Here is a 13662-nt window from a genome sequence, read left to right on the forward strand (position 1 = left end):
TTTGCAAGCCTAAGATGCACTTTAAGGCATTTTTGTGCTGCTAACATTTTCAGAACTTTCAGGGGTGTAGTATGCATTTTTTGTGCCAAAAATATTTTGGGGAATTTCAGTGGTCTAGGATGCAACTTAATGCCCCTTTCAGGCTGCAAATCTGTTTGGGACATGCAGAGCTCTCTGACACTGTTTTTGGGCCACCAACATTTTCTGGACTTTAGGGGGTCTAGGATGTTTGTAAACCCCTTTTTTGGGCCTCCAAAGTTTTTCAACATTTTTGCAGGCCTAAAATGCATTTTAAGGCCTTTTTTGGGCTGCTAACATATTCTGAGCCTTGGGGGTGACGGATGCATTTTTTGTGCCAAAAATATTTTTGGAAATTTCAGTGGTCTAGGATACGGGTTAATGCCCCTTTGAGGCTGCAAATGTTTTTGGGACATTCAGAGCTCTCTGACACCAATTTTGGCCCACTAACATTTTCTGGACTTTAGGGGGTCTGGGATGCCTCTAAACCCCTTTTTTCCACCGCCAAAGTTTTCTACATTTTTGCAGGCCTAAGATGCACTTTAAGGCATTTTTGAACTGCCAACATTTTCTGATCTTTCAGGGTTGTAGGATGCATTTTTTGTGCCAAAAATATTTTGGGGAATTTCAGTGGTCTAGGATGCGACTTAATGCCCCTTTCAGGCTGCAAATGTTTTTGGGGCATTCAGAGCTCTCTGACACAGATTTTGGCCCACCAACATTTTCTGGACTTTAGGGGGTCTAGGATGCCTGTAAACCCCTTTTTTGGTCCTTCAAAGTTTTCAACATTTTTGCAGACCTAAAATGCATTTTAAGGCCTTTTTTGGGCTGCTAACATATTCTGAGCTTTAGGGGTGTAGGATGCATTTTTCATGCCAAAAATATTTTGGAGAATTTCAGTGGTCTAGGATGCGGCTTAATGCCCCTTTCAGGCTGCAAATGTTTTTGACTTTAGGGGGTCTAGGATGCCTGTAAACCCCTTTTTTGGGCCTCCAAAGTTTTCAACATTTTTGCAGGCTTAAAATGCATTTTAAGGCCTTTTTTGGGCTGCTAACATATTCTGAGCCTTAGGGGTGTAGGATGCATTTTTCGTGCAAAAAATATTTTTGGAAATTTCAGTGGTCTAGGATGCAGGTTAATGCCCCTTTAAGGCTGCAAATGTTTTTGGGAATTTAGGGCTCTCTGACACCATTTTTGAGCCACAATCATTTTCTGGACTTTAGGGGGTCTAGGATGCCTGTAACCCCTTTTTTGGGCCTCCAAAGTTTTCAACATTTTTGCAGGCCTAAAATGCATTTTAAGGCCTTTTTTGGGCTGCTAACATATTCTGAGCTTTCAGGGGTGTAGGATGAATTTTTCCTGCCAAAAATATTTTTGGGAAATTTCAGTGGTCTAGGATGCGGCTTAATGCCCCTTTCAGGCTGCAAATGCTTTTGGGACATTCAGAGCTCTCTGACACCATTTTTGTGCCACCAACATTTTCTGGGCTTTAGGGGGTGTAGGATGCCTGTAAACCCCTTTTTTCCACCTCCAAAGTTATCAACATTTTTGCAAGCCTAAGATGCACTTTAAGGCATTTTTGGGCTGCTAACATTTTCAGAACTTTCAGGGGTGTAGTATGCATTTTTTGTGCCAAAAATATTTTGGGGAATTTCAGTGGTCTAGGATGCAACTTAATGCCCCTTTCAGGCTGCAAATCTGTTTGGGACATGCAGAGCTCTCTGACACTGTTTTTGGGCCACCAACATTTTCTGGACTTTAGGGGGTCTAGGATGTTTGTAAACCCCTTTTTTGGGCCTCCAAAGTTTTCAACATTTTTGCAGGCCTAAAATGCATTTTAAGGCCTTTTTTGGGCTGCTAACATATTCTGAGCCTTGGGGGTGACGGATGCATTTTTTGTGCCAAAAATATTTTTGGAAATTTCAGTGGTCTAGGATATGGGTTAATGCCCCTTTGAGGCTGCAAATGTTTTTGGGACATTCAGAGCTCTCTGACACCAATTTTGGCCCACCAACATTTTCTGGACTTTAGGGGGTCTAGGATGTCTGTAAACCCCTTTTTTGGGCCTCCAAAGTTTTCAACATTTTTGCAGGCCTAAAATGCATTTTAAGGCCTTTTTTGGGCTGCTAACATATTCTGAGCCCTAGGGGTGACGGATGCATTTTTCGTGCAAAAAATATTTTTGGGAATTTCAGTGGTCTAGGATGCGGGTTAATGCCCCTTTCAGGCTGCAAATGTTTTTGGGACATTCAGGGCTCTCTGACACCATTTTTGGGCCACCAACATTTTCTGGACTTTAGGGGGTCTAGGATGCCTGTAAACCCCTTTTTTGGGCCTCCAAAGTTTTCAACATTTTCGCAGGCCTAAAATTCATTTTAAGGCCTTTTTTGGGCTGCTAACATATTCTGAGCTTTCAGGGGTGTAGGATGCATTTTTCATGCCAAAAATATTTCGGAGAATTTCAGTGGTCTAGGATGCGGCTTAATGCCCCTTTCAGGCTGCAAATGTTTTTGACTTTAGGGGGTCTAGGATGCCTGTAAACCCCTTTTTTGGGCCTCCAAAGTTTTCAACATTTTTGCAGGCTTAAAATGCATTTTAAGGCCTTTTTTGGGCTGCTAACATATTCTGAGCCTTAGGGGTGTAGGATGCATTTTTCGTGCAAAAAATATTTTTGGAAATTTCAGTGGTCTAGGATGCAGGTTAATGCCCCTTTCAGGCTGCAAATGTTTTTGGGAATTTAGGGCTCTCTGACACCATTTTTGAGCCACAATCATTTTCTGGACTTTAGGGGGTCTAGGATGCCTGTAACCCCTTTTTTGGGCCTCCAAAGTTGTCAACATTTTTGCAGGCCTAAAATGCATTTTAAGGCCTTTTTTGGGCTGCTAACATATTCTGAGCTTTCAGGGGTGTAGGATGAATTTTTCCTGCCAAAAATATTTTTGGGAAATTTCAGTGGTCTAGGATGCGGCTTAATGCCCCTTTCAGGCTGCAAATGCTTTTGGGACATTCAGAGCTCTCTGACACCGATTTTGGCCCACTAACATTTTCTGGACTTTAGGGGGTCTGGGATGCCTCTAAACCCCTTTTTTCCACCGCCAAAGTTTTCTACATTTTTGCAGGCCTAAGATGCACTTTAAGGCATTTTTGAACTGCCAACATTTTCTGATCTTTCAGGGTTGTAGGATGCATTTTTTGTGCCAAAAATATTTTGGGGAATTTCAGTGGTCTAGGATGCGACTTAATGCCCCTTTCAGGCTGCAAATCTGTTTGGGACATTCAGAGCTCTCTAACACTGTTTTTGGGCCACCAACATTTTCTGGACTTTAGGGGGTCTAGGATGTCTGTAAACCCCTTTTTTGGGCCTCCAAAGTTTTCAACATTTTTGCAGGCCTAAAATGCATTTTAAGGCCTTTTTTGGGCTGCTAACATATTCTGAGCTTTCAGGGGTGTAGGATGCATTTTTCATGCCAAAAATATTTTGGAGAATTTCAGTGGTCTAGGATGCGGCTTAATGCCCCTTTCAGGCTGCAAATGTTTTTGGGACATTCAGAGCTCTCTGACACCGATTTTGGCCCACTAACATTTTCTGGACTTTAGGGGGTCTAGGATGCCTGTAAACCTCTTTTTTCGGCCTCCAAAGGTTTCGACATTTTTGCAGTCCTAAAATGCATTTTAAGGCCTTTTTTGGGCTGCTATCATATTCTGAGCCTTAGGGGTGTAGGATGCATTTTTCGTGCAAAAAATATTTTTGGGAATTTCAGTGGTCTAGGATGAGGGTTAATACCCCTTTCAGGCTGCAAATGTTTTTGTGGAATTCAGGGCTCTCTGACACCATTTTTGGGCCACCAACATTTTCTGGACTTTAGGGGGTCTAGGATGCCTGTAAACCCCTTTTTTGGGCCTCCAAAGTTTTCAACATTTTTGCAGACCTAACATGCATTTTAAGGCCTTTTTTGGGCTGCTAACATATTCTGAGCTTCAGGGGTATAGGTTGCATTTTTCATGGCAAAAATATTTTGGGGAATTTCAGTGGTCTAGGATGCGGCTTAATGCCCCTTTCAGGCTGCAAATGTATTTGGGGCATTCAGAGCTCCCTGACACCGATTTTGGCCCACCAACATTTTCTGGACTTTAGGGGGTCTAGGATGCCTGTAAACCCCTTTTTTGGGCCTCCAAAATTTTCAACATTTTTGCAGGCATAAAATGCATTTTAAGGCCTTTTTTGGGCTGCTAACATATTCTGAGCCTTAGCGGTGTAGGATGCATTTTTCGTGCAAAAAATATTTTTGGGAATTTCAGTGGTCTAGGATGCGGGTTAATGCCCCTTTCATGCTGCAAATGTTTTTGGGACATTCAGTGCTCTCTGACACCATTTTTGGCTCACCAACATTTTCTGGACTTTAGGGGGTGTAGGATGCCTGTAAACCCCTTTTTTCAACCTCCAAAGTTATCAACATTTTTGCAAGCCTAAGAAGCATTTGAAGTCCTTTTTTTGAGCTGCCAACATTTTCTGATCTTTCAGGGTTGTAGGATGCATTTTTTGTGCCAAAAATATTTTGGGGAATTTCAGTGGTCTAGGATGCGACTTAATGCCTCTTTCAGGCTGCAAATCTGTTTGGGACATTCAGAGCTCTCTGACACTGTTTTTGGGCCACAAACATTTTCTGGACTTTAGGGGGTCTATGATGCCTGTAAACCCCTTTTTTGGTCCTTCAAAGTTTTCAACATTTTTGCAGGCCTAAAATGCATTTTAAGGCCTTTTTTGGGCTGCTAACATATTCTGAGCTTCAGGGGTATAGGTTGCATTTTTCATGCCAAAAATATCTTGGGGAATTTCAGTGGTCTAGGATGCGGCTTAATGCCCCTTTCAGGCTGCAAATGTTTTTGGGACATTCAGAGCTCCCTGACACCGATTTTGGCCCACCAACATTTTCTGGACTTTAGGGGGTCTAGGATGCCTGTAAACCCCTTTTTTGGGCCTCCAAAAATTTCAACATTTTTGCAGGCCTAAAATGCATTTTAAGGCCTTTTTTGGGCTGCTAACATATTCTGAGCCTTAGCGGTGTAGGATGCATTTTTCATGCAAAAAATATTTTTGGGAATTTCAGTGGTCTAGGATGCGGGTTAATGCCCCTTTCATGCTGCAAATGTTTTTGGGACATTCAGGGCTCTCTGACACCATTTTTGGGCCACCAACATTTTCTGGGCTTTAGGGGGTGTAGGATGCCTGTAAACCCCTTTTTTCCACATCCAAAGTTATCAACATTTTTTGCAAGCCTAAGATGCACTTTAAGGCATTTTTGTGCTGCTAACATTTTCAGAACTTTCAGGGGTGTAGTATGCATTTTTTGTGCCAAAAATATTTTGGGGAATTTCAGTGGTCTAGGATGCAACTTAATGCCCCTTTCAGGCTGCAAATCTGTTTGGGACATTCAGGGCTCTCTGACACCATTTATGGGCCACCAACATTTTCTGGACTTTAGGGGGTCTAGGATGCCTGTAAACCCCTTTTTTGGGCCTCCAAAGTTTTCAACATTTTTGCAGGCCTAAAATGCATTTTAAGGCCTTTTTTAGGCTGCTAACATATTCGGAGCCTTAGGGGTGTAGGATGCATTTTGCGTGCAAAAAATATTTTTGGGAATTTCAGTGGTCTAGGATGCGGGTTAATACCCATTTCAGGCTGCAAATGTTTTTGGGAATTCAGGGCTCTCTGACACCATTTTTGAGCCACAATCATTTTCTGGACTTTAGGGGGTCTAGGATGCCTATACCCTCTTTTTTGGGCCTCCAAAGTTTTCAACATTTTTGCAGACCTAAAATGCATTTTAAGGCCTTTTTTGGGCTGCTAACATATTCTGACCTTCAGGGGTATAGGTTGCATTTTTCATGCCAAAAATATTTTGGGGAATTTCAGTGGTCTAGGATGCGGGTTAATGCCCCTTTCATGCTAAAAATGTTTTTGGGACATTCAGGGCTCTCTGACACCATTTTTGGGCCACCAACATTTTCTGGACTTTAGGGCCTGTAGGATGCCTGTAAACCCTTTTTTCCACCTCCAAAGTTATCAACATTTTTGCAAGCGTAAGATTCACTTTAAGGCATTTTTGTGCTGCTAACATTTTCAGAACTTTCAGGGGTGTAGGATGCATTTTGCGTGCAAAAAATATTTTTGGGAATTTCAGTGGTCTAGGATGCGGGTTAATACCCATTTCAGGCTGCAAATGTTTTTGGGAATTCAGGGCTCTCTGACACCATTTTTGAGCCACAATCATTTTCTGGACTTTAGGGGGTCTAGGATGCCTATACCCTCTTTTTTGGGCCTCCAAAGTTTTCAACATTTTTGCAGACCTAAAATGCATTTTAAGGCCTTTTTTGGGCTGCTAACATATTCTGAGCTTCAGGGGTATAGGTTGCATTTTTCATGCCAAAAATATTTTGGGGAATTTCAGTGGTCTAGGATGCGGGTTAATGCCCCTTTCATGCTAAAAATGTTTTTGGGACATTCAGGGCTCTCTGACACCATTTTTGGGCCACCAACATTTTCTGGACTTTAGGGCCTGTAGGATGCCTGTAAACCCCTTTTTTCCACCTCCAAAGTTATCAACATTTTTGCAAGCGTAAGATTCACTTTAAGGCATTTTTGTGCTGCTAACATTTTCAGAACTTTCAGGGGTGTAGTATGCATTTTTTGTGCCAAAAATATTTTTGGGAATTTCAGTGGTCTAGGATGCGGGTTAATGCCCCTTTCAGGCTGCAAATGTTTTTGAAACTTTCAGGGCTCTCTGACACCATTTTTGGGCCACCAACATTTTCTGGAGTTTAGGGGGTCTAGGATGCCTGTAAACCCCTTTTTTGGTCCTTCAAAGTTTTCAACATTTTTGCAGGCCTAAAATGCATTTTAAGGCCTTTTTTGGGCTGCTGACATATTCTGAGCTTCAGGGGTGTAGGATGCATTTTTCGTGCCAAAAATATTTTGGGGAATTTCAGTGGTCTAGGATGCGGGTTAATGCCCCTTTCAGGCTTCAAATGTTTTTGGGACATTCAGAGCTCTCTGGCACAGATTTTGGCCCACCAACATTTTCTGGACTTAGGGGGTCTAGGATGCCTCTAAACCCCTTTTTTCCACATCCAAAGTTTTCTACATTTTTGCAGGCCTAAGATGCACTTCAAGGCATTTTTGGGCTGCTAACATTTTCAGAACTTTCAGGGGTGTAGTATGCATTTTTTGTGCCAAAAATATTTTTGGGAATTTCAGTGGTCTAGGGTGCGGGTTAATGCCCGTTTCACTCTGCAAATGTTTTTGGGACATTCAGGGCTCTCTGACACCATTTTTGGGCCACCAACATTTTCTGGACTTTAGGGGGTCTAGGATGCCTGTAAACCCCTTTTTTGGTCCTTCAAAGTTTTCAACGTTTTTGCAGGCCTAAAATGCATTTTAAGGCCTTTTTTGGGCTGCTGACATATTCTGAGCTTCAGGGGTGTAGGATGCATTTTTTGTGCCAAAAATATTTTTGGGAATTTCAGTGGTCTAGGATGCGGGTTAATGCCCCTTTCAGGCTGCAAATGTTTTTGGGACATTCAGGGCTCTCTGACACCATTTTTGGGCCACAACCATTTTCTGGACTTTAGGGGGTCTAGGATGCCTCTAAACCCCTTTTTTCCACCTCCAAAGTTTGCTACATTTTTGCAGGCCTAAGATGCACTTTAAGGCATTTTTTGGGCTGCTAACATTTTCACAACTTTCAGGGGTGTAGTATGCATTTTCTGTGCCAAAAATATTTTGGGGAATTTCAGTGGTCTAGGATGCGGGTTAATGCCCTTTTCATTCTGCAAATGTTTTTGGGGCATTCAGAGCTCTCTGACACAGATTTTGGCCCACCAACATTTTCTGGACTTTAGGGGGTCTAGGATGCCTGTAAACCCCTTTTTTGGTCCTTCAAAGTTTTCAACATTTTTGCAGACCTAAAATGCATTTTAAGGCCTTTTTTGGGCTGCTAACATATTCTGAGCTTCAGGGGTATAGGTTGCATTTTTCATGCCAAAAATATCTTGGGGAATTTCAGTGGTCTAGGATGCGGCTTAATGCCCCTTTCAGGCTGCAAATGTTTTTGGGACATTCAGAGCTCCCTGACACCGATTTTGGCCCACCAACATTTTCTGGACTTTAGGGGGTCTAGGATGCCTGTAAACCCCTTTTTTGGGCCTCCAAAATTTTCAACATTTTTGCAGGCGTAAAATGCATTTTAAGGCCTTTTTTGGGCTGCTAACATATTCTGAGCCTTAGCGGTGTAGGATGCATTTTCCGTGCAAAAAATATTTTTGGGAATTTCAGTGGTCTAGGATGCGGGTTAATGCCCCTTTCATGCTGCAAATGTTTTTGGGACATTCAGGGCTCTCTGACACCATTTTTGGGCCACCAACATTTTCTGGGCTTTAGGGGGTGTAGGATGCCTGTAAACCCCTTTTTTCCACATCCAAAGTTATCAACATTTTTTGCAAGCCTAAGATGCACTTTAAGGCATTTTTGTGCTGCTAACATTTTCAGAACTTTCAGGGGTGTAGTATGCATTTTTTGTGCCTAAAATATTTTGGGGAATATCAGTGGTCTAGGATGCAACTTAATGCCCCTTTCAGGCTGCAAATCTGTTTGGGACATGCAGAGCTCTCTGACACTGTTTTTGGGCCACCAACATTTTCTGGACTTTAGGGGGACTAGGATGTCTGTAAACCCCTTTTTTGGGCCTCCAAAGTTTTCAACATTTTTGCAGGCCTAAAATGCATTTTAAGGCCTTTTTTGGGCTGCTAACATATTCTGAGCCTTGGGGGTGACGGATGCATTTTTCGTGCAAAAAATATTTTTAGGAATTTCAGTGGTATAGGATGCGGGTTAATGCCCCTTTCAGGCTGCAAATGTTTTTGGGACATTCAGGGCTCTCTGACACCATTTATGGGCCACCAACATTTTCTGGACTTCAGGGGGTCTAGGATGCCTGTAAACCCCTTTTTTGGGCCTCCAAAATTTTCAACATTTTTGCAGGCCTAAAATGCATTTTAAGGCCTTTTTTGGGCTGCTGACATATTCTGAGCTTCAGGGGTGTAGGATGCATTTTTCGTGCCAAAAATATTTTGGGGAATTTCAGTGGTCTAGGATGCGGGTTAATGCCCCTTTCAGGCTTCAAATGTTTTTGGGACATTCAGAGCTCTCTGGCACAGATTTTGGCCCACCAACATTTTCTGGACTTAGGGGGTCTAGGATGCCTCTAAACCCCTTTTTTCCACATCCAAAGTTTTCTACATTTTTGCAGGCCTAAGATGCACTTCAAGGCATTTTTGGGCTGCTAACATTTTCAGAACTTTCAGGGGTGTAGTATGCATTTTTTGTGCCAAAAATATTTTTGGGAATTTCAGTGGTCTAGGGTGCGGGTTAATGCCCGTTTCACTCTGCAAATGTTTTTGGGACATTCAGGGCTCTCTGACACCATTTTTGGGCCACCAACATTTTCTGGACTTTAGGGGGTCTAGGATGCCTGTAAACCCCTTTTTTGGTCCTTCAAAGTTTTCAACGTTTTTGCAGGCCTAAAATGCATTTTAAGGCCTTTTTTGGGCTGCTGACATATTCTGAGCTTCAGGGGTGTAGGATGCATTTTTTGTGCCAAAAATATTTTTGGGAATTTCAGTGGTCTAGGATGCGGGTTAATGCCCCTTTCAGGCTGCAAATGTTTTTGGGACATTCAGGGCTCTCTGACACCATTTTTGGGCCACAACCATTTTCTGGACTTTAGGGGGTCTAGGATGCCTCTAAACCCCTTTTTTCCACCTCCAAAGTTTGCTACATTTTTGCAGGCCTAAGATGCACTTTAAGGCATTTTTTGGGCTGCTAACATTTTCACAACTTTCAGGGGTGTAGTATGCATTTTCTGTGCCAAAAATATTTTGGGGAATTTCAGTGGTCTAGGATGCGGGTTAATGCCCTTTTCATTCTGCAAATGTTTTTGGGGCATTCAGAGCTCTCTGACACAGATTTTGGCCCACCAACATTTTCTGGACTTTAGGGGGTCTAGGATGCCTGTAAACCCCTTTTTTGGTCCTTCAAAGTTTTCAACATTTTTGCAGACCTAAAATGCATTTTAAGGCCTTTTTTGGGCTGCTAACATATTCTGAGCTTCAGGGGTATAGGTTGCATTTTTCATGCCAAAAATATCTTGGGGAATTTCAGTGGTCTAGGATGCGGCTTAATGCCCCTTTCAGGCTGCAAATGTTTTTGGGACATTCAGAGCTCCCTGACACCGATTTTGGCCCACCAACATTTTCTGGACTTTAGGGGGTCTAGGATGCCTGTAAACCCCTTTTTTGGGCCTCCAAAATTTTCAACATTTTTGCAGGCGTAAAATGCATTTTAAGGCCTTTTTTGGGCTGCTAACATATTCTGAGCCTTAGCGGTGTAGGATGCATTTTCCGTGCAAAAAATATTTTTGGGAATTTCAGTGGTCTAGGATGCGGGTTAATGCCCCTTTCATGCTGCAAATGTTTTTGGGACATTCAGGGCTCTCTGACACCATTTTTGGGCCACCAACATTTTCTGGGCTTTAGGGGGTGTAGGATGCCTGTAAACCCCTTTTTTCCACATCCAAAGTTATCAACATTTTTTGCAAGCCTAAGATGCACTTTAAGGCATTTTTGTGCTGCTAACATTTTCAGAACTTTCAGGGGTGTAGTATGCATTTTTTGTGCCTAAAATATTTTGGGGAATATCAGTGGTCTAGGATGCAACTTAATGCCCCTTTCAGGCTGCAAATCTGTTTGGGACATGCAGAGCTCTCTGACACTGTTTTTGGGCCACCAACATTTTCTGGACTTTAGGGGGACTAGGATGTCTGTAAACCCCTTTTTTGGGCCTCCAAAGTTTTCAACATTTTTGCAGGCCTAAAATGCATTTTAAGGCCTTTTTTGGGCTGCTAACATATTCTGAGCCTTGGGGGTGACGGATGCATTTTTCGTGCAAAAAATATTTTTAGGAATTTCAGTGGTATAGGATGCGGGTTAATGCCCCTTTCAGGCTGCAAATGTTTTTGGGACATTCAGGGTTCTCTGACACCATTTATGGGCCACCAACATTTTCTGGACTTCAGGGGGTCTAGGATGCCTGTAAACCCCTTTTTTGGGCCTCCAAAATTTTCAACATTTTTGCAGGCCTAAAATGCATTTTAAGGCCTTTTTTGGGCTGCTAACATATTCGGAGCCTTAGGGGTGTAGGATGCATTTTGCGTGCAAAAAATATTTTAGGGAATTTCAGTGGTCTAGGATGCGGGTTAATACCCATTTCAGGCTGCAAATGTTATTGGGAATTCAGGGCTCTCTGACACCATTTTTGAGCCACAATCATTTTCTGGACTTTAGGGGGTCTAGGATGCCTGTACCCTCTTTTTTGGGCTTCCAAAGTTTTCAACATTTTTGCAGACCTAAAATGCATTTTAAGGCCTTTTTTGGGCTGCCAACATATTCTGAGCTTCAGGGGTATAGGTTGCATTTTTCATGCCAAAAATATTTTGGGGAATTTCAGTGGTCTAGGATGCGGGTTAATGCCCCTTTCATGCTGCAAATGTTTTTGGGACATTCAGGGCTCTCTGACACCATTTTTAGGCCACCAACATTTTCTGGACTTTAGGGGGTGTAGGATGCCTGTAAACCCCTTTTTTCCACCTCCAAAGTTATCAACATTTTTGCAAGCGTAAGATTCACTTTAAGGCATTTTTGTGCTGCTAACATATTCTGAGCCTTAGGGGTGACGGATGCATTTTTCGTGCAAAAAATATTTTTGGGAATTTCAGTGGTCTAGGATGCGGGTTAATGCCCCTTTCAGGCTGCAAATGTTTTTGGGACATTCAGGGCTCTCTGACACCATTTTTGGGCCACCAACATTTTCTGGACTTTAGGGGGTCTAGGATGCCTGTAAACCCCTTTTTGGGCCTCCAAAGTTTTCAACATTTTTGCAGGCCTAAAATGCATTTTAAGGCCTTTTTTGGGCTGCTAACATATTCTGAGCTTTCAGGGGTGTAGGATGCATTTTTCATGCCAAAAATATTTTGGAGAATTTCAGTGGTCTAGGATGCAGCTTAATGCCCCTTTCAGGCTGCAAATGTATTTGGGGCATTCAGAGATCTCTGACACCGATTTTGGCCCACCAACATTTTCTGGACTTTAGGGGGTCTAGGATGCCTGTAAACCCCTTTTTTCCACCTCCAAAGTTATCAACATTTTTGCAAGCCTAAGAAGCATTTGAAGTGCTTTTTTTGAGCTGCCAACATTTTCTGATCTTTCAGGGTTGTAGGATTCATTTTTTGTGCCAAAAATATTTTGGGGAATTTCAGTGGTCTAGGATGCGACTTAATGCCCCTTTCAGGCTGGAAATCTGTTTGGGACATTCCGAGCTCTATGACACTGTTTTTGGGCCACAAACATTTTCTGGACTTTAGGGGGTCTAGGATGCCTGTAAACCCCTTTTTTGGTCCTTCAAAGTTTTCAACATTTTTGCAGGCCTAAAATGCATTTTAAGGCCTTTTTTGGGCTGCTAACATATTCTGAGCCTTAGGGGTGTAGGATGCATTTTTCGTGCAAAAAATATTTTTGGGAATTTCAGTGGTCTAGGGTGCGGGTTAATGCCCCTTTCATGCTGCAAATGTTTTTGGGACATTCAGGGCTCTCTGACATCATTTTTGTGCCACCAACATTTTCTGGGCTTTAGGGGGTGTAGGATGCCTGTAAACCCCTTTTTTCCACCTCCAAAGTTATCAACATTTTTGCAAGCCTAAGATGCACTTTAAGGCATTTTTGTGCTGCTAACATTTTCAGAACTTTCAGGGGTGTAGTATGCATTTTTTGTGCCAAAAATATTTTGGGGAATTTCAGTGGTCTAGGATGCGGCTTAATGCCCCTTTCAGGCTGCAAATGTTTTTGGGACATTCAGAGCTCCCTGACACCGATTTTGGCCCACCAACATTTTCTGGACTTTAGGGGGTCTAGGATGCCTGTAAACCCCTTTTTTGGGCCTCCAAAATTTTCAACATTTTTGCAGGCGTAAAATGCATTTTAAGGCCTTTTTTGGGCTGCTAACATATTCTGAGCCTTAGCGGTGTAGGATGCATTTTTCGTGCAAAAAATATTTTTGGGAATTTCAGTGGTCTAGGATCTGGGTTAATGCCCCTTTCATGCTGCAAATGTTTTTGGGACATTCAGGGCTCTCCGACACCATTTTTGGGCCACCAACATTTTCTGGGCTTTAGGGGGTGTAGGATGCCTGTAAACCCCTTTTTTCCACATCCAAAGTTATCAACATTTTTTGCAAGCCTAAGATGCACTTTAAGGCATTTTTGTGCTGCTAACATTTTCAGAACTTTCAGGGGTGTAGTATGCATTTTTTGTGCCAAAAATATTTTGGGGAATTTCAGTGGTCTAGGATGCAACTTAATGCCCCTTTCAGGCTGCAAATCTGTTTGGGACATGCAGAGCTCTCTGACACTGTTTTTGGGCCACCAACATTTTCTGGACTTTAGGGGGTCTAGGATGTCTGTAAACCCCTTTTTTGGGCCTCCAAAGTTTTCAACATTTTTGCAGGCCTAAAATGCATTTTAAGGCCTTTTTTGGGCT

Source organism: Ambystoma mexicanum, chromosome 7p, assembly GCF_040938575.1.
Source record: "Ambystoma mexicanum isolate Mex_15411 chromosome 7p, UKY_AmexF1_1, whole genome shotgun sequence".
Classification (NCBI taxonomy): domain Eukaryota; kingdom Metazoa; phylum Chordata; class Amphibia; order Caudata; family Ambystomatidae; genus Ambystoma; species Ambystoma mexicanum.